General features: G+C 42.3%; 1 long non-coding RNA gene across 2 annotated transcripts in view; it reads left to right on the forward strand.

Moving 5' to 3' along the window:
- The window catches only part of LOC147759075 (uncharacterized), a 46,011-nt gene extending 19,603 nt beyond the window's left edge, over positions 1 to 26,408 (forward strand). For both annotated transcript variants that reach the window (XR_015328541.1, XR_015328548.1), the window contains 3 exons: positions 15,924 to 16,381; positions 16,713 to 17,246; positions 25,892 to 26,408. This is a non-coding gene — a long non-coding RNA (uncharacterized LOC147759075). The remainder of the gene's footprint in view (positions 1 to 15,923; positions 16,382 to 16,712; positions 17,247 to 25,891) is intronic.
- The last annotated feature ends 1,041 nt before the right edge of the window (positions 26,409 to 27,449 follow it).

The raw sequence follows: 27,449 nt of genomic DNA on the forward strand, positions 1-27,449 counted from the left end.
CGACCAGATCTTACATAAAATCTAGATAAAATTATGTCTTTTACATTATCTTAGTAAGGTGGTAAAAAGTCACCAAGCGGTAATTTGTGCCGGCGTTAGAGGATTACTCTACAAGATCTGTAAAGTGTTTTACCCAGAGTTTCTTTGCATTTGTTTAACAGATTAGCCATATATGTCCGGCGCGTTATAAGCGCATAAACCTTCTGAAGTGCTAGCAAGGCGCCTTTAATCGACAACTTCTATTGCGTCAGCCTTTCAGCTTAAGTTGGCTTTTAATAACTTTGTTAAATCTAACATTGGAGTCCATGTACCGAAAAAAAATTATGAACAAGCTGAATGGATTAGATGGGAAGATCTATATCTTTGCGGGATATCATCTTGTTATTCAAATACAGGTAGAATTTTGCTGTTTAGCCTGGCGTCTCCCATCATCGGCGGGGTCTTTGTTTTGAACTATAACTTAAGTTGAAGGGACAATCACTCGTTTTTCGATGGCCCATTCGCTTAGACTACCGCTGGGAGGTAAGCCCATTGCTCGAAGACATAAGTCCTAAGTCTCGCACCGAGCACCAGGCGACAGGTGAAGCACCTCAACAATTCCCTGCGGGAAACTTCACATTCATCCACATGTCCGCATCTGCTTCGGAACTATATACCTTCATTGAGATCTCGGTGGACGAAGGTGAATACCTTTCCATGTGTAGTACAACCTATGCAAGCCTAGTTTTATGTGAGATACGACACATGAGTCCACGTGCTGCGTGTATATAAAGTGGACACAGCGCAGAGCTCGCTTGTAGATGGTGACAACAGCTACGAATCCATATCCATCTTGATTCTAGCCAGACTGATCCAAAGCTCCAAGATTAAAAAAGCATTCATCACAGAAGGTGAAAGAGCTTCTAGGTTGTATCTAGGCCAGTAACCTTAGCTTTCACGTCGACTTCAATATACATACGAGCACCACAGACACGACTGTCGGGTTCTGTCTACGAAAAAAAAAAGAGGAATGTTATTAATTAGTGAAATAGTTGAATCTTGATGGCACAGCGTGGAAAGCCGAGGTTTTATTGAAAAATTAAGCGATTCCGCCGACTATTCTGTCACCAATAAGGACGTTTATAGAGAAGCTTTTTCTCGATAGTGATCTGTTGTCGTTACTTCGTCGCATTCGCTTGATCGCAGATATACTTCGGTCAAGTGCTGTGAACCTTGTCGCGGCAAATTCTTACACGAACTCTTCGCTTTCCATCCGGCCATGGAACACGTGTTTACATATAGTTTATTGGAGCATATCCTGTATTTCTGGGGCCCTATGTTCAAGTGAAATCTCAGAGGAGTGCGTTTATATGTGACGTGTAGACTAGCGAGGGTAAAACGGCTCGCCTATGCAAGAGGAGGCTCGTCGAAGAACGGTGGAGTAGCTTGTAGGCTGGTGACACTATGATTAATGACGGCGTCCTCATAGACATCAATGCCTTTCTCTCGAGATGCACAAAGTTGATAACGACAAAATGATCATTCACATAGTTAATTTGATTGAAAACAACCACTTGAGTGAATGTAACCGTGGAACCAGCAGTAAGCTGTCAACTTAAATAAAACTGTAGCAACATAGTAAGTACTGGCACTATAAATATCATTATTCGCCCTATATCTGACCTAATGCTAACTATAAGCCTGTTAAATGTGAAGTTTATAATCAGGCACAATCTTAAAAACTTTATGAAGGGCCTCTCTTTTCTGTGACCTATGTCTATTATCCGTTTAAGTATTCAACTTGATATATGCGGAATAGATGCGGAACCAATCTAAGATAACTATTGTATAACGAATTCAGATCTATCTGTAGGACACTCGAGAGTGGCCCAAATAGGTATTAACATGCATGTTACTTGAAAAATGTATAATATAAAAATGGGGATTGTATTACTGTGTATAATATCTGAAAGCAAATTCTAGGAAAACTTTGAAATAGTCATATTATGTCAACCCGTATATTAATCATCGTAAGAACTGCCTAGACAACTCAATGTTAGCCATTCCAGTAAACTGTCGCATACGTATATATATATATATACTCATTAACACTGCTCGAGGCAGGTATTGTTTTCTTGATGGATAATATCTAAGGCAACTTGGCATGCAGGAACGATATTTCCAGCTCAATGTGCTTGCATCAGGCTCATTCTCTTCTGTCCTTAGCTCAACCGTACGAAAAACTCATGACCTGAACTTACGTGTCCGTCCCGCTTAAAAAATCTCATATTGTTCACAGTTGACGCGCACGACAACCACGCAATGTATTCTGTGGCTACTTAAGCTGGCTGGTTATCGCGAAGAATGAAACACTGCGGCACAAGCCAGCGGGCAACCGAACACCGAGTAAGCAAAATACGAAGCCGACCACCAGGAGCAAAAGTTTCGATGGAAAATTAATTCCCTAAAGCCGCGTTAAACAACATCGAGTCACTTGGGTTTAAATGCGGCCCTGGACGTGTATTAGAGAAGGAGATAAATTATATTGAGAGAGAGGACCAGAGAAAGGTGGGGTCTGGGGGAAGAAAACACTAGAAAGATGGAGGTGTGCTACTATCGCTCATGCGCAAATATGCCGCTTTTCGATGGCTTAAATGCTAAAAAAAGAATGGCAAACTAACATCAATTCTCTTGCGGATGCTGTCGATAGCAACTCAGTAGCCAAATAAAGTAGAGGCCATCCGGTAGTGCTAGCGCAAGCCAAAACAGCGCAGGTTTTTCCGTCTTCCGACATCACGGGGACGGCTAAGTGCTCCATCACTGTCCTTCAGCCTCCCCCTTCCCCTTGCTATCCCCGGTTACCTCATACACGAAAAGAGAGAGAGAGAGAGAGAGAGAGAGAGAGAGAGAGAGAAAGTCAGAGATCGATGGCGCAAGGCATTCAAGAGTGCATAGACAAAGGACATCGAGCGTAGTTTCCTGTCGATTGCCACCGCACTCGCATTCAGGCCCCGCAGCACAGCACTAGGCCCAAACAGTCCTGATGTTGCTGGCAACACAATTAGAATTAACGAATAGATAGGACAATAAACTCGAAATTGAAACTAATATATGTATTTATATTGTGTCTGTGTTACAAATAGGTACATATAATACGCAATACCTGATCAAATTTTGCTACAACTCGAGCGTCGATGTTGACTAACACCTGTTCAGAGTAGTGCGACCAGGCAAAGTACAGGTAGAGAAGCTACACCATGTCGAGCTTCCTATCAATGACATTTGTAGCAGGCACCTCTACTGTAGTATTAGTGGGTAGGCTATAGCCGGAATGCGTCCCACACACGAAAGCTGATATGAGCCGGAGGGTCGAAAGGGAGCCAATCGAACGTCCAACTAATTTTTCATCCATTTGTGATCGCGACGGCGTCACTGTAGCCGCTTACTGCAGCTCCTGGCCACGCAATACGCTTCTTTTGGCGGACGTGGGCCGCTGCGTTTAGTAACGCTAGATAGAGACTAATAATAAGCAACAAAAACCACATATTTTGTTTCGTAGCGGAGATATACAAACCTAGATGTTACGCTCCGGCAGCGCTGTAGTTGACCGCCCTAGTAATTTTCTAGTAGACAAGAATTGTATATAAGCTCAATGGGATGAGTAAATAGCATATGTTCTGGATACTGTTAAGGACCAATACGTGAGCATGAATAGTAAATGTCTTGAATAAGGCCAGAGATTATTTATATTCATTTGACTATTATCTTGATAAATTCATTTCGACTTGACATAACATCTTTATGGCATGGTCGAAATTTGAAACAAGCTGGATTTACGATTTATGCAAAAATGCAAGCTCCAAGAAGTTATAGTTGAATGTAAGTAGAATCACATTGGAGACCGCAGGTGTTCACGTGGCGACGCAGTCTTATTAGTGGCTACTCATAACTTGACATGTTCTAATACAGGGTATTGTTTAGCTAATTGGTAACGTACGTCTCTAAAAATCGGCCCAAAGCTAATTTAGAAATCGTCTAAGTTCGGTTTGTCTGCTTTGTTTTGAAACACACTGAAAATCGGAAATTGTAGTTATAAGATATGTTAGAAAGAATCACTCAATAATAATTTGTTACCTTGTAATATCTTACGTATTGCCCTGCGTATTGAAAAATTGGATGTTGATATCGCATACACCTTATCATTCACGTAATTCCAAAGGAAGCGATTTCGGTCGTTGGGTCACAGGAGCCCGCTAGGATAAGTTTTCTTTGCGAGTCGTATGACCAGCGGAATCAACTACTACTCAATTGCGGCTTGTACCGATAATAGTAAAGGTATAAAAGCCAGATTTGGTATTGGCTTGGCTTACAAAGCAGCGACTCCTGTGCACTATCTCAAATCGAGCTGGCCATTTGTTGGTCCGTGCACCCTCAAACAGTGTTGATGTCTTTTCTCTTTAAAGGAATATAGGTTCTCTTTGTTATGGCTTGTCACGCACGAGACCGGTTTCCCGAAGTCTTCTCACTAGCGTCAACAGGTAGTCTGAAAAAGCAACGTAGACTTTCCGTAAGGCTTGGGCGCGAAATGAGTTGTTATCGTAGAACGCTTCGACTAGCGTAGCTTGTTTTGTCATTGTAAATCGCTTCATTATTGAATCAAATTGGCGTCCGTTGACGTCAAGGAAGTGACTCTTCCCGCTCACTATAGAAGCTTCGCGTTCCGATACTCCGATACCGAGAAGATACTCCGAACATATGTTAGACTTCATCGATTATATGACCGCTACCGAAACTCCTAAAATCGACCAAGTATAGATTGTATAGTATTTGCGTTAAATGCTAATTGCGTAGACTTCATTTCAATAATATCATGTTAAATGAAACAGTTAATGAGTAGTTACATACTCAAATTATGTAAACAGCATACTATTTACTATGGTAGCAACATTAAAATAAACTGGAAGGCTGCTGCAGGCTGATTAACCTCAGTCTCGTTCTCCTTATGAAGTGAGGTTACGGAAATGTCGCTCGGCTATCCTGTCCTTTTCGGACAGGGCTTTCTTTTTCCTAGTAGACAGGCGAGATTCTAATAACGGCGAACTGCTACTCTATATACAGTATCTCTACCACTTTGTAGATGAGTGACGTTGTTGGGCCGTCATATCATGGGGAATCATTGTCAAACAATCCATACTGAGCAGAGTCAGATTAGGCTGTCAGTTTATCAATCGTATCCTGTTAGCCTGGGTCAATGGCATTGGTTCTCCGTGACCGTCGGATTATTCCCAGTGAGGCTAAATTTTTAATAAACGATCGCGAACTCATACTACCTTATCTTGAGGCTTATCAAGGCTCATGTGAGAGTTTGTGGCAGAAACGAGAATATGTTTGTACAGCCACCGAGTAACTGCGTGCACTTGCTTAAAGCCAACCGCAATTGAATTTCACTACGCGATGATGAGCTAGTATCGAGGGCTATTCGACATCAATAAATGAGGCACTTGGAGGAAACGCTTCGCCACGTTGGGTTTTCAGAGTGCCCAATGAGTAAAGCACCCCAGTAAAAGGCATTGAAATAGAATGTAATATTGGTTACTATCGGCACGGTAGTATTGGTATTTGAAAAACAAATACAGGTTCCTCCGTCTATCTCAAATCGAGTGAAACGCTAGTACGAATAGTGATACAGAAGAAAACTCATTGATTTCATTATACAATATTTGATGGCGGGTATTTATAGCTAATTAACCAACGAAAGTAGACAAGTCGCGAAATGCGAAAACTATTTGTGTCAAGTTCGGCGTCCGGAATCGCTATTATGTATAGCATAAGACCCAATACCGAACCCTGACTAAAATGATTCGCTCTTTCAACTATTATTATTTATTAATACTACTATTATTAATTTTCTTCGATGATGATTATAACTGTTTTTATTCGGATTAATTATATCGTATATGTATATAATATGTTGTTGGCCGTAAATCTCCAGCCGTCCCTGATAGCTGACAATTATAGACTTAGCCGGCCGCGTCGACAACGAAAATCACGATGATTTTTATATTAAAAAGTAGAAACTAGCTACGTCGTCGCTTTCACGGAGACCCGGAAAGCTTTCTTTGTGACAGTGACGCACGTATGCTTAAAGACAGATATGCTATCTACTGTTTTATGATTATTTGCGCAGCGTACAGGAGGTTTTCGATGATAGCAAGTTACTGATACACCGATTTGTAACTTTCAACTTCTTACTGTGAACCCTGCTATTTGGCTCGAGCATTGCTGTTCGCAAATTAATACGTTTGAGTGATGTCGAATCTATGAATAATTGATAAAACCTCTTAGTGACATTTGAAAGCAGCGCGTTTTGCGCATGCGCTCTCACCCTTACTAAGCTTTACGCATCTTTTTTTAAACTTGGATACCATCTGGGTGCTGCATGTGCCATGAGCGGCTCAACGTACATCTTCAATAGCCTGATATACAACGCTGGGCCTCTTTGGACAAATGAACGTAAAGGCCAGTTAGATTAGCATATTGCATGGAGAACTGTATCTAGCAAGTGTTCTGTGCATTATAGGGTAATTGCCGTGACAACCCCTATTACGCATAGCTCGTATTGCCACTGAAATACACATGACTTCCATGCCGAAGATATAGAACGACGCGTTTTCAACCGAAAGTTTGATTGATCTATTGGTCCACTCTAAAAACATGCTTAGGGTATCTTGTAGCATCGAACCGCCATCGTCTTTATGACTTCTACCTATGTTCTTACATCATCTGCATACACTTTCTCAAATACTTACGGGCGTAATATGTACATTATTAAATGCATACACAAAATATATGAGAAATGCTTGTATTGTATCTTCCGTATAACCCCAGATGGCTTTGATGTATCCGGGTCCTTCCCACCGACTCTAACATGGAAAGCACAGTCTTGAAAAAATTTTAACTCCACTTCACCAGTCGATCACCCACACCGAGGCAAAAAAAGGCATCTCTAAGAGTTTGGAATGAGTTACTCGCTCGACCGATGGTTTGAAGTCTAAACATACCACGTAAAAACCCTGGGACATGTTAATGAACCTCGCTCGCTTCAAATTGTGTTTCCAACAGCTGCAGATCAACGCTTCCTCCCATTTTATGGGTGCATTAAGAATCAGATATCAATCCTTACTGGTTAGCGTTTTTTTTGCCACTTGGATGATGCTTTCTAAAGTTTTGCATGCTATTTCAGTTAATTATAATGCCTTTATAACCTCAGATCCCTTTCTGTGTAGCCAGCGCACCATTCGGCTGAACACTTGCGCGCTTTGGATAGACTGCCTATCCATTGTACAGACGAGCTTTTCCAATACGTGTGACGGAAGCTTGCCTGAGCTTTCACTAATTTCAAGCTAGAGTTTTCTCCGATGGTCGAATATCTTTACTGAACAAAGTAGTGGAAAATCCAATCGCAGCAACTCCACTCTTAATGTTCCATCCAGATGCTTAATAGAGCTTAGCGCATTTTGCACATATTTATTCTTTTGTGGAGACAATTATGAATTGGATAAATAAAAATAAAAGAAATACTTTTTTTAAAGCAGATTAAGCCTAACCTAACCTAACCCAACGTGACCTAACCTAACCTAAATTGGAGGTGTCGCAATTTAGAAACTGCGCCGTTTAAGCAATATGAGTATCAAAATAACGATGTCCCCATGCGTCATCAGCAATTATAATATACGCGAATAAACAATTTTACTAGAAGAAAAATGGTCAATAGCATGTGCTTTGCTCTGAGAATGCAAAACAAGTTTCTATTCAAATCCTTCAACCTGCTTTTCCGGGCACAAGAGGCTAACTCGCACGTTATAGAGACACGTCGACCCACTGAACTCTCTAGTGGCTCTCTTTCACGCTATAGTTATACAAACAAAAATTAGCTTGTTTTTCGAGAACATAAATCTTTTCTGTTTCAGTGTTAATATCACTCACTATCTGAGTGTGTACCGATGAAACGAAAGATTGAAACGAATTTCATCAAACATTACGTTTGCAACTATCAAGCTTCGATTCTATATAGAGTGTTGACAAGTAGCTGATATCCTTTTGATATCATTAAAAGAACATTATATTTCTAAACGTGTCTCCCGAGTAATGATCAATGTGAACGCTCTTGTAAATGCTACTCTGAATAATGAGGTTTAAGCACTCTCTTGTACAACACGATTTTAGGCTCTTTTCCATGCGTCTAGTTCTCGTTGCGATAACCCGTACAGGATAAGCACATTAACATTCTATATTATGTGATTGTGTCAATATATTTTTTTCTTTTTGCTATCGGATCAAATAGCATTCCTGGAGAAATTTAAGAATGCCAAAACGCTTTGTTTGTATGCCATATACACATACACATATATGGCATACGGACATATATTCACTAAGCAGTAAACTTGGTAAGTTGGCTGATCGTCTGTGACCTTGCTTGTGCGAATATTTGTACTGCCCTGTCTTACACGTTCTTAATGTGCATTATCGTTCCCGACCTTCATTTAAAGGAGAATGACTGTTTACCTTTAGTAGGCAAGCCATATTTCTTTTACAATATGACCCTGTCATCAAGCGACCTTAAGCCTAAATCGTCCACACGGTCAAAAGCAAACACTAAAAATGAGAAGCTGCTCTAAAACAATAATATTTGAGGAGATAGATAGCTAAAATCATCATCGGAATCCTTTAGGATATAGTAAGACGTACCATTTATTGTTAGTTGTACTAATAGCTTAAATATAGCTGAAGATGTAACCTTCCAAAAGAGCAAAACAAATACGCGAATCTAAGCCCATCGAGCTTCATATGGGTATGTGACCACTACCAAACCACAAATTATCTTCAAGTTCGGTCACGCTTAATCTATGCACTGACGTAACTCCTGAGGCTTTAGCGATTCACTGACCCCGCAAGCTGGGCGGTAGAAATGAGCGCTTTTCACAGGAACAACAGGGTATCTCAACGCCATATCACTTAAAGAAGATGCTAGCTAGTAGCTAACAAAGTCATGGCCATTTGCCTACCCTCAGGCTTGCGGGCCTTCCATTTGCAAAGGCGAGAGACAATTGAAATAAATTGTCAGTCTCAAATTGTTCCTATCTGTTGCTAGTTGGTGCTATTATAAACCTACTGAGCTCTCATGCGGCACATTATAACGTCGTAGAGAAGAATTGTATTTGAATCGTTTGTTAAGATCCCCGTTGAACTCGATACATCGCAATACCTTCGGTGTGAACCTTTCAGTTGACGTTACGTTAATTAAGAGGGCTGTTCAGATAACGTAATGATCACTATCGTGATCTGTCCTCGATCTTTCTGTTAGTTTTCGCGCATATTATTCAGTACAGATACAAGCGTTATCTGTAAAACGAGCTTTGGCAACGAATCCCATAGGGGTCGCAGCGTTGCGAATGCCCAAAGTGTTCTAACGAAAGTAAAATGTTCTGATGATCGGGATAGCTGATGACACTCAAGGCATCGCAGTAGAAGCATCTGACTGAAATACGAGGGCAACGATTTTACGAGCTGTTTCGCCCGCAGTGTCTTTGACCAAAGACTGGGAAATGGAAAATACGAGTTCAAAAAAATATGGATCCGCGACCATGAGCTCGCTCACTAAAAACAATAAAGGAAGACACGGCCAAAGGTAAAGAGTTCTTGCGCGGTGCTCACGATTCCAGGTGTTGCTGACGAGAGCAGATGGTCAGAATCTTTATCGGCCTTACAAAACTGATGTGAGCAATCCGTATAGCAGCAACAGAACATGAACAATATTGAAATGCGCAGTGCATGAAAAAGACGGTCGTCTTCACTTTTGTTGCGGTCGATGTTGAGAAATCAAAACAACGCTATCGTGACCTAAATGGCCTAAGTATAGAAAGCTAGCTAGAGACCTTCCCTACGATGGCCGGGCTAATGCGCTACTTAGACAAAAGGAAACCATTGCGAACCGGGCCAATATCAAGTGTTATAATGTAGAAGATTTGTCGACACGTTATCTTCAGCGTCTGTGTGAACTTTTTTTGGCGCAGTATCGCCATGTTCGTTTCAGAGACGTTCATTCGATTCGTATCTGCCAACTTGGGTCGAGTTGATATCTATTGGGCGAATGATCTGTGCTAACGTACGGCCAGGCGGACAAGCTTGAACCAGTACTACCAGTACTGGTTCGTACTATACGGTCGTATGCTGGTCTCATGGTTGATCGCACCTTTCATACGAAGCAGAAAATCCAACTCTGCTCATACTAGCAGCAGTCCAGCCATTCCATGAATATAAATTGGGTGTCACTTTAATTGAATGTTGAGACGTTGGCCGAATATTCCGCGACCATTGCGCGAGACCCGTTCTTAGTGCTGCCATTCTTTTTGCTATTGCTAAGCTACGAAAAGCTGACGCTGAGTGGTTCAAGTTTGTTCGCGCGTCGAGTTGAGCTTATGCGCATTTCGTACAAGTCAGGGAATAGCTGGCCAGAACAAACGACGTCGAGTCAAATTGCATTTTTAAATACGTGAAAGGCAGCTCTGCGTGTGTCGCTGTCGAGACCCGCGTATAATCCTCTGCCAGCACGATTTCGGTGGCAACACGCAGAACAGAAAAAAAAAATACATATGATCTGGCTTTTGCATGCATGGAATGCGAGGACACTTTCGTAGCGCGTCTCTCTCCTGCTTCGTTGTACAACAGACCAGTCTTTTTCCTATTTTGTCCTGGCCGTCGCTTTAGTTCTTCGTTCATTCTGCTCCACAAGCTTCTGGGATTACATTGTAATTACACCTGAGTTAGCTTCATGAAACGGCGAGCGTTGGTTTATTTGTCGGTCGGCGGGACGATGCTGAGGCTGAGGCTCATGGCTGCCTGCTATTGTAGCTGACTTAGAACGAGCGTGGCGAGGAGAAAGTGTTTCGAACAGCGTAACTAACCAGCTCACTGCTCTGTTTTCTTCGTCCAATTTAAGCCCCCGTGAGACTATTCCAAGTTAGTAGAGGACGTCCTAGATGCACAAATGAATAAGCTTACTTTATCGAAGCCATGAACAACCAGCTGCTGACGTGTGCCTGCGATTTTGCATGTCCTCTAGTAGAATACAGGTAGGGCGTAAACATTGGTTTACAGTCATGATGAAAAATAATCACTACAATTTTCTTATCTGTATGCCAACGGTGGACCCATTTTTTTTAACTACCGGCGTACCTGCCTCTAGTCGCAAACTATAAGTGGTCAAAGCGATCCTGAGCGAGAGTCCTGCAACGCCACTGAAAACCAACTACCATATATTTCGAAAAAAAACACTTTTAGCACCAATAGTCATCCATGCGTACTTAGTTTTTTGCCACACACTCGAACGACGCGTCCAATAGGTCTTGTTGGCTGCTCACGGTGGCGGCTGATACGTACATAAGGTCGCTCTAAGCGAATTATTCAGCCGGTCGCAACCGTTGCGCCGCACGCTGATTTGCTCCGTCGACAGTACGGAGATGACAAAATAATCAAATCTCAATGGTGGCAAATACCTACTTTTCATTACCAACTTCATTAAAGACAACGATGCATCGGCTACGGTCGTCCAGGTGTTGCGGAAGTCCCTGGAGGCCACCCTCTATTGCTGGCCAGCACATATATCAACATACCAAGCCTCAATGGATGATCAGAGATTACTGACGAAACTCGCTTTCGATTGCCGTTTTTGTCGCCTGTTTCTCTGCTACAGGAATGAGACACCAATGACAGCATACAGCCGGTTGGATGTCGCCGCTCGGTCTTCTCGTTCGGCCAAGTCAAGATAAGAGAATGAAATGACTTATATTTAAGGCTGGAGACGATCGAACAAAACGCTCTTTGCCGTCGAGATGGACGTCAAAGTGAGGTCAGCCCTCCACCGGGGGTATTCACGAAAAAATGATGGCTACCCGGTCGTTCATTTGTCGTCTTCTCTAATTGACGAAGCACTTAAGGCCACTCAACGAACGAAGAACGAAGCGAAGCAACGAGGAAGCTTTTTGCTCGACTCGTGCCTTTGCTGCTGCTGTTATTCGCTGCTTCTGTCCGTCATCGTTCTAATCAGTCGTGGACCTAGGGTTTGGTCTTGGCGCCGTCCTATCTGGGCTCTGCCAGCGAACGGCCGCAACGGGATCATCTCGAGAGCAGTTCTCTATTCGTCGGGTACCGAACGCTCACTCACTCACTCACTCACTGGGTTTCGAGTAAGCTTGCTTGTGCAGAAGGAACGCAGGAGTGCGAAGCGAAGGACACTCAGGGGCACTTTGGATTAATTTTGCATGACCGATGAATGGATGAGCAAGGCCGACATCCCGCCCCCGCTCTCTTTTCCCCCTAAAATCATCTGGACACTCGCTCAATCTTCTGTCGTTTTCCATCATTCCGGCCTCCCTCAGTCGCTGTCTATTTTCTGTCAGTGTTTACGGGACTAGTATTAACGCCTGCTGGTCCAGTGTCATGATAGGCTCTTCTACCAAAATGCTTGGGCTGTCAGAAACAAGTCCGCAGTGGGTAGCCATAACTACTGTAGATATGTGTAAGTAATTACATATACTGTACATATTATCATCACTCAGGTCTATGTAAGTTATGTCAACTACTGCTGACCGTATTCGCTTTAATCACATTTAAGGAACAGCTAGAATTTTCACAATAATTTACCTATTGAGTTTCTTTCTGTAATACTCCGTCATGTTTTCCCACTCATCACATGATATTCTCAGCGTTCTTGAGTGCACAGAGAGTTCTGAGAGTATTTTTGCCGTATTATCATAAAGCAAACGGCATCACACAGTGAATAACTAAACTACATTATAAATTTAAAAAATCTAGAACTTACCCCAATGATATTTTATTAAGACTTGCTTACAGTCTATATTACAACTATTTTTTCATTTTTTTAGTTCCTTCCATACTTCACGGCGTTACTGCTGCTCTTAACCATTCCACTTTCGGTAACAAATAGCACAACTCGATGTCACAAATGAATACTAACTAGGAAGATTAGAGGTAGATCGTAGCCTAACGATTAGCTTGTAAAGGTGGAAATCCTTTAGCAATTTATAGACGTTCCAAAAGTCCATTAAGCATGAGCAGAAGCTTTGTATGAAGATCTGCTGTATTTACGTACTATCGAACCGCAGAAATGTTGAATCGCTATACGGCCAACTAATTAGGCAAAAGATTCCCGTCGGGCACAAAATGTGTGTCGGCTTCATAATTTAAGATAGGAATTTTATTTTCAAATTAAAAAATATCAATACAAAGAAAAAATTGAAACTTTCAATTAGGGATAATTTAAACTATATATATTTTAAAATATAAAATAAGGACTTAGTTTGTACATGCAGATGTTATGTCCAGATGCAATAGTTATGAGACTATTTTTGTTCCCCTAGATACATATATAGGACTCAGTGCCTTTTAGACATGAGTTTTGAAGTAATTAACTACTAGCAATTAACTAACTTCTAAGTTTCGATATTGAACCACTATAAATGCGCTTAGGTATTTCTGCCTTTAATCTGTTTCATTACAAAAAACATCATAAAATCATCCTTATTATTGATCGCTCTCGATTAAATGAGGAATTAGCAAGAGACATCCACGATGGACATTACAAGAAAGGCAACATTATAAGACAAAAAGAAGAAGACGAAGAGTAAGAGATCAGCGACCTCGTTGACCGTCCTCGTGAGCTGGTTGGCAGTCGACCAGAGTAGAGATAGCAGTTTTGGGGGTCTCTCGGGGCCTCTCATGTCTCGGGGCCAATCGCCCGTGTCTAGGGGCCAATTTAGTGGACATGCCACAGGTAAGACCGAAGCCACCCTGCCTCTTCATTTTGTCCTAGCTGAGGAGGCCCGAAGTGTGTCGTCAGCCGGATGGCCACACAGGGACAAATTTTCGATGGAGAGCACGGGAACAAAAAGCCCCAACAACAAGCGGCTCTCAGAGGGCGGAGTACCCAGTGCCGCTACACGACGTCGTGCTAATTTTGGACTCAGCCTACATATATTAGAAGCGTACTAAAAGAAGGCACGGGTTGCCACCCCATAGCTTTGCCAAACTCTAAGGATAATCTTAAGGCTCTGGTCGTTATGCCCATATATCATATATAGAAGCATCAGAACGAAGGTGGGTAACTATCGTATATTTTCCTGCGCTTAGCCCTGGCGCTGGCCATTGGCGCAGGCTTGACGACTGATGATGTCAAAGCATGGATGCAAGGAATCTATCCGCCTTTTTGCTCCGTTGTCGTTTTTCGAAGAGGATGAGACTTCTAGCTGAGTCGCTACATCCTAGCTACAGCGCGGCCAGTCACTTCACCTTATGCCGAGTAGCCCGATCGCGCAAAATCGTCGAGGCCGTTCTTTCCTTACGGGTTCTCAGTTTCGTCTCCTTGTGCCGGCCTAGAACGATAGCAATGGCAGAAGCGGTCGCGACAGCTGCGGCCGTAGTCGCCCCGAAAGAAGACGACATCTTCCTTAAAAACATGCGGTAAAGTCAATCTGGCTCATAAAAATCTTCAACGAATAGGAAATTGGCCATAAAACGTGCGAGCATCAAACCGGCGAAGCGAAGAAGAAGGAGGTCCACTTTGCTGCGCGGATGGAGAGATGATCGCCCGGGGGCAAAGTTCTCACGTATCAATGAGAAGTGCTCAAGGGCCGAACATTTATGAGACTCAAGGACTTTCTCAGTATGCTACGATAGAATATCGCAGATACAATACAGACGTATATACACATTACAATACTACTTATAGAGTACGACATCCAAGGACAGAGGTGTGTGGTTGATTCGTACAATCACACAGGATTCGGGTGTATTATATATATATATATATATATATATGGTTATGTAGAAATCTACCTAAAATTGGAAAGTAGTAAACTGAAATTGACTACTAACGCACATATTGATGGTTGCCAATCAATTTTCTAATTGCATACCGGTTATTATTAACTCAGGCCTTTTATATCCATTAGATGATAGGAGGTACGTATAAAATACTTGTTAGAATCCGCGTAAAGATCACCTGACGCTTACTTATTTCGTTAACTGCTATCGTTTCGGAGTAGTTTGCTCTATCGCTATGGTGTGTAATATGTCTGTGCATTATTCGTTTTGTCCAAATCGCGGCACAACGCAGCTAATTTAAATCAGAGTAAATGCGTTCTCTTACTGTAGCAATCATAGGGGGGTGACCCAGTCAAGTGTACCGTTCTTATTCTACATAATGAATGTATAAAATAAAGTCTTCTTGAAACCTTTGTATTACATACCTTTTCGGGACCGAACAATGTTGATCTTTACCCTAAGTAGGAACGTTACTGATATAATATGTGGTACAAATTAGTCTGTACTTATTTTACCCAGATGCACTTGGCGTATGTTCTAAGTCACGCACGTTATTACGTCTTGTCCTTATAGAGACGTTAAATATTTACCTTTCCGTTAACATTTCCAGCTAACCCAGGTGATTCCACCTGACAGCATGTTTAGAAACCGAGATCCATAAGTCGTTATGCTATCCTTCAGGTAACACAATCGTAATTGTCAGAATTAACTCTATAATTAGTGACATTTTTTGCCATTATATTAAGCTATCAGATGACGGGTACGAAATAGATTATGTGGTGGTATGGGGTGGGCATATGACGACGATTACCCTATTGACACGTACGATAGTTGAATGTCAAGATTGGATTGTTGGGACACGTAAAGGGAGCAGATTCAATAGTAACAAATGACGCTTACTATACATTAAACAACGGTTCCGAGCAGCGGAACTGTTTCTAATGATGGTGTCAAATATGACCTATGGCACAGTATCGCCCGTTCCGTATGTAGTTTGTCACAGGCGCACCATTCATGATCACATAATTTATGTCTTGTTTCAGCTTACGTGCACCTATCCGGAACGGACGTACGATCTTAAGCCTCTGGTTGCTGCCGATAGCACGCAGGAATATGATCACAAGCATAGATTCGAAAGAACTGACTAATCGCATAGTCAAAACGAACTTGCTAGTTGTTGACCGATCGAAAAGGACGAAAATTATACTCGAACCTTTTTCATAACAGAAATAACCAAGGCACTTACGGCCTGAAAAAACAGAATTGTTTATTCGACTAGGTGCTGTTTCGAGAAACGTCTTCGCGTTGCCAAAAATTGCCTCGACAGGCGGTCCAACAGTTTGCAATTGGGTTAAATGCTGGGAACGTAAATTAAGGGCCGCGAACATATTGCCTTCACGCTGTACGTACGAGGTTTTCATCGGATCACGATCAACGTAACCTCAGTCACAACCGGCAAAGCGAAGCCATCATCACGTGAATGATTATCTCAACAGTCAAGGTACGGGTACGGCTATAACTACATGCGAAATTACATATATATTTATATAGATAGGAATATTACGACAGATAACTATAAATGTAGACGAAACACTAGATGAAATATAGAACAACGTCGTTACTTTGCTCTGCTTCAAGACAAACACTGGACCCCTGCGACACATCGTATCGCTAGTAGGCATAATTTCTTTTCCAAGTAACGTATGGCTAGTTTTAGTCGAATTAGGTGAAACATTCGATGGAGTTTCTATATGTTCTTCATTTGCTGATCGATGTGGGTCTAATAACAGCCATCTCTTATCTCACTTTGATATATGTACGATACGACGTAGCAGCAGCAGCAGCGGCGTAAATAGCGGTGCGTCTCACTCTTTCCCTCTTTTTTGACCCGACAACGACGAGGTTTGTCGACTACTGCCTGTGTGGTCCTCCATACCATCTAGGCACTCATGTGTACCTCAGCTTGAGAATGGACAGAGCCATTCTGTAGCCGGGGGCCGGGCGAAGAAGGATCGCTGTCCAGGTACCGCAAGGACGACTACTACAATTGCTACTAGCTCGCCGCGACGACTGCTGGCCATCACCGTCGCTGTGTGAGCGAATACAGTCCCTATTGGTAATAATACATCGAAGGTTTGGATCCGTTCCGTGCGTAGCCAACAGCCAAGGCTATTGAATAGGGCTATAACGATGGCGGGGACGGCGGCTTCGTGATCTTTTTTGTCATTGTTTCTGCAGGCATTGGGGTACATTTGTATTCAGAAGCCATCTTCAACTATTGGCCTTCAAACTAACCTATTGCGGCTGCGTTTGCGGCACCAATGAGCGTTACCACTACTTCAACTCAGCGTCCTCATCTAAGTTGGGTATGTATTCGTATATCATGCACAACTCCTTTTTGCGTGCACAAAAAACTGCACGACACCGTCGGGTTAACTGCTTATTTTAGAGACATATTTATTTGGAGACTTGAACACAATCGTAAACTGTAAGTAGATATAACAGCAGTTTATACAAATTAACTGGGTCCAGAAGCAGAAAAAACTTTTTTTTTAGGGTATTTTTATACAGTAAAACATTTCTCATTCTATAAATAGCGCGCATATTTTAAACGTGTACGTAAACAGCATTTTCGAAGTTAAGCCAAACATAATTGTCACAATTACATTGTGGCATTATTGGTTCTCAGCATCAGATTCTGTTATTCTTCTCCGTGCCGATAGTTATCTTCGAAACTCGGCGCACCTCTGGCAAGTTGGCGGAGAATACCGCCGTTCTGTAGCGGCGAACGATAGGTCCATATACGTTTCTAGATCCACATTACATATCCATATTGTGTAGATAGGCTTCCATCTGGTGCTGTTTATATCCTTTTGCAATCTGTTCTTCGGCCTATAACATAGTACAGAGCTTCGATAGCAGTAGACGCGGTGTTATGCTGCAATGGAAAGGCGCGCAAACGTTGCTGCCTAGTTGATATTTAATAACTTCCCATACATCAACTCCTAAACTCGCTGATATGCGGTGAGTTAGGCGGATGAACGATCAATCGGGCAGACGCGACGCACGTAGCTCAACGTCGAGCTGCGTATATATAGCTTACTGGATACAGGGTGCTCGATACGTGAGCGAATGCGCCTGTGTAGGACGACGATGTTCGCCGAAGCTGTAACTGCCCACAAACGGCTCACGGATATGGGGCTATGGCAGTATAGGAAGATACGGTGAATTTTGTTTGGACGGGTGTTACCGTATAACGTGTTTTGGGAAGTGCTGCTAAAAGCAACTCTTGGCCTAAACGCTAAGGGATAGAGTGTAGCGGTGCTCGTCGAGGAATGATGTCGGCCGCATGACGAAGGAGAGGGCCGATATGTTTCGGATAGGGGAAGACGAACCGAACGCACCTTCTGATGATAAATCAAATATATTCGACGTGAAAGGACGCAATGAGATATTAAATGCGAGATAAGTGTCGACGGCACTGGCAGGCGTAGCGATACCACAGTGGAACTGGTGAACAAACAGTGTTGGCAAGGTCGCTTATGGAAGCACGAACGAATGAAAGGACATCGCGCAAGGCCCGAAACGGGTACGGACCGACGAGTACGCAAAGATAAATTGAAAATATGCTATATAATCTAGCACACGATATCAATTAGCCATGTCAATAGTTAATTGTAGAAATGTATCGAAAAAAATGTGATCTTCATTAGAGCCTGCGTTAAACTAGCGCAAAATTACGGAGGCGCAGCGAATACATACAAGACTATCCATCTATACAGTATCAATAGATGGGATTATTTTTTGCAACGATCATCCAATGAACACGTATTTAAAGCAACCCTGTAAACCTATCAGCCATTAGGTCGGCCTACAGAAAATGACGTGATTTATTTATAACACTGATGAAATTGCCTTTGTATAAAAGCTAATTTAGTTTTTAGAGGCTGTTCCCTAATGCCTAATAGTACATTTCCAATCTTCCGCTCAGAAGAGTGACATAGTACTGCTTTCTAGTTATTTTGAATATCTGCACAATTTTTAATTGAAATTACGTACACATGGTACATTCTTACGTTAATCAGGTTACTGCAAGCAAACCTGTCTAGGCCGTCTAAACCATTAACTTGCAACAATTCAATAGTGCTTGCATTTAGTTCGTAAATTAAAAAGTGCCAAGTATCTAGCTGAATAAAAGCTAGCAAATAGTTACTATGAGAATTTCGAAGTAACTAATTTAGAAGGTATAATTATTGACCCCACTACGATGGTACTCAGGTCCGAACCGAATATTTGTCTTGTCTGATCTTGTTTTCAACGGTAATTAGATTTTTTTTAATCTAAATTGTGGAAGTTATTTGGGAAGAAAGAAATTTCTTATTGTCACTATCTATCTGCCATCAATGCTAGGTTTAAAATATGCGACCGAGAAATCAAAAACGTCTCAATGCATCATTTTTTTTTATCCTGCTTAATAGCGTAGATGAGAATGTTCGCGAAATTCAGAGTACCTTATTTCTGTATTAAAAAACATAAATTTGACAGTGAATTTTCAATAGTCATAAAATGTTATATAAATGTGTTTTTGTAGATATGCAAAACGAACGTGAGCTTAATAGATAACATGGATGACTTCGGCCATAGTTACATGTACTTCCGGCTTTATGCTGCGCCTGAAATCGTAAACAGAGGAAAAGAGGAGCGCCTTTTCTTCACAGCAAGAAAGAAGGGTGCGCAGAAACGGGAAGGTACTTCCCGTAATCCTGTGCAAGGGCTTCTAACCCCACATCTGCGTTCCCCAATTGCCTTCAAGGCGTTGAAAGCTTTCGTGCGCTCTGCAGCATAAGCAGATGCCAGCTTCCTTACGCGTATTTTAACTCCGTTTTTCAGCCCAACTCGATGGTCGTCCGTTGCTCTGCCTGCTAGTAGTATTCTGCTACAACTGCTATCTCTGCTAGTTTCTGCGGCACTACTGCTGAAGGTGATGGTATACTCATCTCAGTCGAACTGCCGGCAGTAGGTGGGTCGCCCTGACCCATTCTCAGGGGATTCCCCTCAAACGCGCGTACACATTTGCGCGGTGTTAGGGGGGTCAAGTAAGTTCAGTACGAATCGCTCTAAAGCCGCCTTGAACCTCGAATAGACGGCGATAGGTGCCGCTTCTATACCATGTGCCTGTTGGTACTTCTGCCTAAGTGTTCTCACTAGTAGCAATGCAGACTGTAGCGAGCAGCGTAAGGTAGACCAAACGGCCCTAGCACTTCCAAGGCAAACTACTACCGCTAATGCTACGGCCCCGTCGTTCACTGGGGAAGCTTAGGATTTAGTTGCTTTGCTGACGGCGGCATTAAATGGATTACGAGCGAATCCTAAACTTCAATCGATACTAGCGTTTGCAGTGGCGACGGTGGTGCATGGCACCATGACCACCTACTTACCTATAATACACGTATATACAGGTATACAAAGTAAGGCGCCTAAATTAGGACATGCTTTGGCGAGCTATTTGTCGTAAGGCCATCCATAATACTAAAGGAAAGCCGGTTTCCTTTAAAGAACAAGCAGTAAGCTCGTTGAGGTGAATAATGATACATCATTTTCGTAAGATGAGTTATTATTCAGTCTCTTCTAGCTGGACGATTCCATCAAGATCAAAAATGTCCCTTTTTGCAAAAATTGGTTATTACCTGTTTTCATGGGTCTTTCCTAAAAATCCGAAGAAGATTTTTAAACGGCGAACCGAAAGATTCCTCACAGGTTTCAGACTAAAGGTACTCAAAATGCCCTCTTCGTATTTTTTGGGCTCTTACATTTTTGGCCTCCTATCAACACAAAATATAATTTCGCTGGAATTTTTGTATATAGCGCATTTAAGAAACACTTTAGTGGGTTTATACCTTCCAGTATTATTTGACGGACGATAACTATTGAACAATTATTTGCGGATTAAAGAAAAAATGTTCTGAAACGTCTCGTGTCGGTGGATGGTAGCTATATGAAATAAATATGACTGACCAGGTACAAAAAATTTCGTTTAGATGTCTGCTTTTGTTTAGATACAATCTAGAAACAAAGCATTTTTCAATTTAGGGGCCATACCCTTTACATACATAAAGGGAGAGAGAGAGAGAGAGAGAGAGAGAGAGAGAGAGAGAGAGAACGTCAGAAGTACCTGTTATCTCTCTCAGTAAAGGCAGAGAGTGCGATGGGAAGTTTGTGTAAGCAAACCACTTGATGATGGGAGCACGAATGAGAGGAGCAGGGATTATATAGGGACACATAGTAGAACCAGTAGCTCATTATGCCAACGAATGGCCTGTCGATCTCCCCTGCTCGACGCGCTGCTCCTGGAATAGTTAGATAGAAAGTGTTTTGCTTGTGCTGTGTACTCAGCAAATTATTATTTAGGACAATAATTATTTCAGCTATAAATTAAAGCCAGCGGACCGGCAAATTGAGAAAAATTACTCACACGGATTGAACGGAGAAGGTTCGTATCATACATCGAATAATTGTCGTAGATGAAGATTACAGTGTGATGTTTTCACTTTATATAGATCACTATATATACTACATTCGTTCTAGATGAGGAAACGCCAATTTTATATTACAGAAATTCTGTAATAGTACATTTAAAACATACAATAATTGTTTTGAGGGAAAACAAAGTTTAACCGGTACTTATAAATAATTAGGCAAATTAATTTTGACATCGTCTTACACGATAGACAACAGCTTACACGATAACTATTTTCCAAGTACTAACGCTGCAGTTCCCTTTGAGAGTTCCAGTTCTTCTTAGCAAGGCGTCGACACCATTAAGGAACGGCCTTTTCGCTAACTGTTAGAAGCTGCTTTCCATCTTAGAAATTATCAGCTGCTTCGCATGGCCTCATGGCCAAACCCCGCCTAATAATATACCTCCGTCGCTAAACGTATAACGTAGCTATACCCCCACCCATCCCGACGCGTGTCCCCCAAAAGCTACGTAACCCCGTCAGCCTTTTGCCATTTCATCGCCTGCCCGAGGTAGTAGGGTCCAGATACTCGAACGTCGTCGAGGTCTGCCTGTGAGTTGGCTCGACCCAACATACTAGGTAAGAAACCAGCAGCGGGGTGTTTTTGTGACGTTGGCAGTTCGCTAGCGGCCCGAGGGTCTCTTGGCCTCGGCCATCGCTGACGCCCCAGTGGTTTTTGCTCTGCCCAACAGAAGCAGCACTAGCAACACCACACCAGCATGACCATCTCTTTCTCCATTGCGCGCTCTTGATGAAACCATTAGCCGAATGCCATCTTAATGGTAGGCAACTCTACACCACTGCGCTATCCTATCCCTTTTCTCCTCTACCAACGGGATTAGTTGTTATACACCCCGTGCTTTGCGCAGCCATAGCGAGTAGTCGGCAACATCAGTACCATTGGCTCTCCGCGCTGGGAGGGGTCGACCTGACTTGTTACGTTCTTCTTCCTACTACCACAAGCGCCCTAACCTGTCGGGTGTGCGTGGCAAGATCTACAACTTGTACAACAACAACAACAACAGTATCGCTGAGCCTAAATAACGATAATGACTACTGCATTCCAACCATAACCACTAGAAAAGGCGTTTGCGCCAAAACATCATAGCGACTCACGGAACGCACGGCCGCGGATGCCATGCGCTTGTTCTTCCAAGGAAGGACACGGCTTATTTTCGGTTCGTTAGCCTATAGGAAAAACGAAGCGAACACGGCCCTTACGCGAACACTGCCGAATGTTAAAAGCGTGCAAATATACTATGATTTATTTTTGGACAATCATGCGTCATTATGCAGGCGCGTCCTGTAGGTCCAGATCACACTCGTCAAGCTTGCATTAGCAAAAGGTACGAGGAGCACAGACCTACATATACTCAAATAGAGATGTCCTGTGTGATGTCCGTGTTGTCGGAAGGTTCCACGAACTTCTCAGGAAAAAATCGAAAGTAAACAATGGGGCAAGCTTTTCCTTTTCTGCTTAGTTTTAATTGGTTTCCTTCAATAAAGAACCACCATTGTATCTTCCACCCAAAAAAGACATCCATTGCCCTGAGTTCGATCAGTGACGTTGTAATAGTTTGTGCTTAGCTAAAAACTAGTTAAACAATTGCTATAGTACGGCAGCTGCTCGGAGATTACAGTCATTATCGGGCTGGCCGAACACCCCGACTCATCTTTAAAACGAGCTTAATGCCATTAGAGGCTTTAGCCAGTGACTTTGACGCAACCTGTGTCCATCTGAAGAACCTAGTGGTGCTTTGCTTAGTGACCCTTATTTCAGTTTGGCTACCAATCCACCCATTGCATACAAGTGTCCTTTAGAGTAAAAATGGTCTTAAGAATCACAATTAAAATCATAGTCCCTTGTTCCTACATTGTCGATGCATGGCTCGGTTTATCGGTACATTTAGTTAACAACTACCAAGACTGAAGGCTTAACTTTAGTGGCTAGCTTATTAATTGCCAATATAATTGCTAACGTATAAGTAACTTCACCATATCACGGGATAATGGCGTTAATATATAGTTGTACCCACCGCTCTCAATCAACGGCTACATAGATATGTATATAGATGGTTTTTCTAACAAGGACTAATGTATACTGGAAAGTTAGTTAGTTTTTCCGGCGGAAATCTTTGGCACAGGGGGGCCAGGTAGGCATTGCCTGATTGAGTAATGAACATGCTTTGGCTGAACTAGCTGATATTCACTTGTTGTCTGACTATCGGTCCCCGTAACCTGTACTTCCCGTGTACATCTAAGGCTGGTCGAAGCCATGATTTAGCCGTGAAGTAAGTGATAAAAATTTATTGCTACACGAGCCCCCGCTGTTTTGCGCGCTGACCCTAGTTTGTGCTGCCAGCTGTGAATAAAACTATAAAAATATTACGAGGGCAGCCATGTAACGTGCCCTACTGAGCTCTCTTGTAAGCGATTACTGGCATACGTGTCTGCTACGAAACGCCATCGCTCTGTCTAAAGCAGATGAAAACACATCACATTAAAAAAACGACCATTAGTTTTGAAATATTTTTTTCATAACTAAACACGTATTTTATAACTGGACACTGAATCAAGCATCTGGTTAAGATTTATAATTAATAACATAATTCTATATATAAGCATGACATCACTGTATTTTGTGCGATGAAGCAAACAGCATTGGCCTCATCCCGATAGCCATGCTTGGTAGCAGTAACTTTCTGTTGAAATGTAAGTGATTTCAGAGTTAAAAATTACAAAGTGACTTTCTCAGGTTGTCAAAGTTTCTCAAAACGATAGACAATTATTCTAGTGTCTTGTTCGCTGACCAGGCTCGTTGTTTCACTTTACGTTTCGTATTCATGTAAAAGTCTGGTCGTGTGAACGACCCAACTTTCGCGAAGTGTCTTCTGTATTTCGAGCGTGGAGGGCGAGAGATAGTGAACTTCTGTGTTTCTTTTAAGTAGAAGTGGGCACGCACCGCTTCGGCCTACCGTCCTTCACTGATTCTTTCACTTTGGTTGTCTGCCGCCCGTATGAGAGTTGCCCGTTGTTATTTCCTTCTGTATTTAGGATAGCTGGAAGGGCCCTCAGCAGCGGACCCGCTGTTCTTGGGAGCAGTGTGTTGGGGACTCCTAGCTGCCATTCATGCAGCCAGTAGTTTCCCAGCAGCGGCACGCGAGAACAGGGATGAAACCGGTTGCAGATGGGATGTGCGGAGCATTCTACGTGTGTGTGCGTGCGTGGGGTATCTGGGCACGAAAAGTCTCTGAAGAGACAGACCGAGAGAAAGAAAGAGCAACCAAGAAAGACTGTGCTTTGCGTGGCTGCAGGCAGCAGCAAATGAGGCAGTAGCTGTGTATAGCAGCAGCTGATCTGTTTGAAAAGTAGGGAGACGGGATGGGGATGTAGCTACTCTTTATCGAGAAGGAAGGACTACGCGGATAAAGGATCTAAACTGTGCTACGGTGGTGTTAGTCGGCAATCGAATTGAACAACACCTGGCAAAACTCCGTCAGACGCCCCAAACCGGCAGAGCAGGATGGTAGACGAAAAAAGGGGCTAGAGAATTCTGGGGTTATGTTAGGGCCGGAGACAAAAGAAGAAACTCTGGGGCATATGGTCTAACCCGCAGTAGGGAAGGACTGCCCATTCAACAGGAATGCGACTGACGCGTATATTTTACAGGGTAGGCTTCGCATCGCACACTCCAAGAATATTTCCCTAGCTTCGTGTCGTCCTCGGATCGAGAAGTAGCGTGTTTCGGCGTATGTGCTTGTAGTCATCTGTATTGGTAGGTGAAAACCACACCTATCGGATCCCTCTAATTTACTGTTCGAAGTTTGCGTTGGACAAGGAAGCCGGTCAGCGGGGTTTGTGTGCGCTAATTCCGTCCTATGGAGTGAATCAACTTGGCAATGGTCTGGGCCCTGTGCCGCGAAAGAACAGCCGGGTTTTCCCCCACCTTTCCATCTCAATAGTCCCTTTGGCGGCCCCGTGAGAAGCGGTACAGCGTTGCCGATCTTGGATACAGCCACGAGTACATCGACAGTACATACACATGCGCCAATTGGATGCGTTGTTCGCTGACAATTGCACATGTCATCCATTGATTCCTATCTGGTTTATTATAACCATAATCAGCAATACCAATAGCAACAGCGGGAATACAACAAGCAGAGTCAGAGGCTGGTAGGGTTGGTGGGGTTTATTGTAGTACAGAAGAGACGACATTGGTAAAATCTCGCCGTTGTGATATTTACAACAAGTCCTTCGAGAGGGGAAGAAAGCACATATGATAGCTGAAATGAAATAAAGGACATATTAATCTGGACGAATACGTAAATACGTTTTTCATTTATAAAGAATATTATAACAAAGGAACAGGCAACAAAGTATGGCTGTTTACTACCTTAAAGCACTTCCTATAATGGTACACAGCAATCCTTGATAAATAGCTCACAATATATTGACGTGGCAACTGACGGAACAACGTATAAAATTATTTTCAGGTCAAAACCCCACGTAAATACAATGTGGAAATTGTCTGTCTTTGATATTGAAAAGATGTGATCTTAATGTTACGCCATATGAGCACGTACATATATATATTTTTGTATAATTTGTAAATAAAATGTAATAATTCGTCAGTATAAATAATTGTCTGCTGTTAATCAAAGGCAGTTATAAAAAAGGAGACCAAAGTGTATTTTGTTATTTCGTCGAATTTGTTATTCTATGCTTAGAACAGAGGTCGGTGTCCAGATGCTTTTGAGAAAGCAACAAAAACGCTAAATACGTTAAATTTTTTAAAACGCTATTTATAAATTTTTTTAATAAATTTAAAAGGCTCTGTAAAAAAAAAGAAGTTCCAGAACGGTGATGTCAACCGAATGCCAGAAAGACAAACGAGTAGCAAGAATATAGGTTTTAAGAAAGTAGCCTCGAATGATTCACTTTAAAAAGTTCAAAGAGTTTTTTTTTGTTTAAAATGGTATAATATACGAGTCGTTTATATCTATATGATGATCATTTATATGACGTTGTATGATGAATATAACTTCGATCATTTTCAAGATTTATTAAACGTTCAGTAATAAACGTATTTTTACATTTGATGATCTAGGCTTAATTGATATGTGAATTGTTTCTTTTTTCTAAGTTACTGCTCGGACAGGTCGTGATGATGTCTTATAAAGACGGCGTCTAATAGACTCCGAAAGCCCTGAACTGAACCTTCCTAGATAAGACTCAGTTTAGTTGATATGTCCAATATCGAACATATCCTCTCAAGTAATGGATGAAACAGAAAAGAAGGTTGCATTCCCGACACAACCGTGGGACTGGAAGCTTTTCCAAGAGAAAAAAAGGCTTTTATTCATATAAATATGCGTCGTTAAGACTGTAAATGGTAAGTAAGCTTTACGCTAGAGGACTCGTTTGATATTGGTGACTATTTTTTACGTTACGTTACAAGACTGCGTTTCCGCTTCAGAATGTGTGTATTTTCTTGACATTGTCTAGTGGAAAAATCGGGCATCACTGTTTTGGCCGACATCTAAAGAAACAAAGCTAAAAACGGAACTTCCGAAGTAGCATAAACGACAAAAACGCCCGCGACTTAGCCATTGAACGCGGCAAAAATTACTTCGCGGGGCTACCTTTTCAAGTGAGAGTGCTGCAATATTTACAGAGAAGCCTTAAGAAAGTATGTTCTGGCCGCAAAAACAGGCTTTCGCTATTGAACACTCTGAAGCCTCTTGCGCGTCTGCTTTCTCTAAAAAGGAGAGTTCTCCAAGTCCCTTGTTTGTGACCGAGATACCAATGTATGTTAGCTTCGAAAGGAAGAGCGAACCGAAAGCGTCAGTCTGAGTGCCAGGAAAAGCAGCTTCACTTGCTTAAACACCTTACCTCGTTCTGTTGAGGCTTTTCCTTTAGAAGTAACCTCAAAACATTTCTTGGGACATCTCTTCGGATGCCTTTGCGCACTCTTTTTGTGCCAAGGTCATATCTTCGACCAGTATAAAACAGGCGGGCCAGTAAGGTTTTTGTGTTTCCCGCGCCTGATAG

The sequence above is a fragment of the Varroa destructor genome, unplaced genomic scaffold (assembly GCF_002443255.2).
Source record: "Varroa destructor unplaced genomic scaffold, Vdes_3.0 BEIS01000001.1, whole genome shotgun sequence".
NCBI classification, from domain to species: domain Eukaryota; kingdom Metazoa; phylum Arthropoda; class Arachnida; order Mesostigmata; family Varroidae; genus Varroa; species Varroa destructor.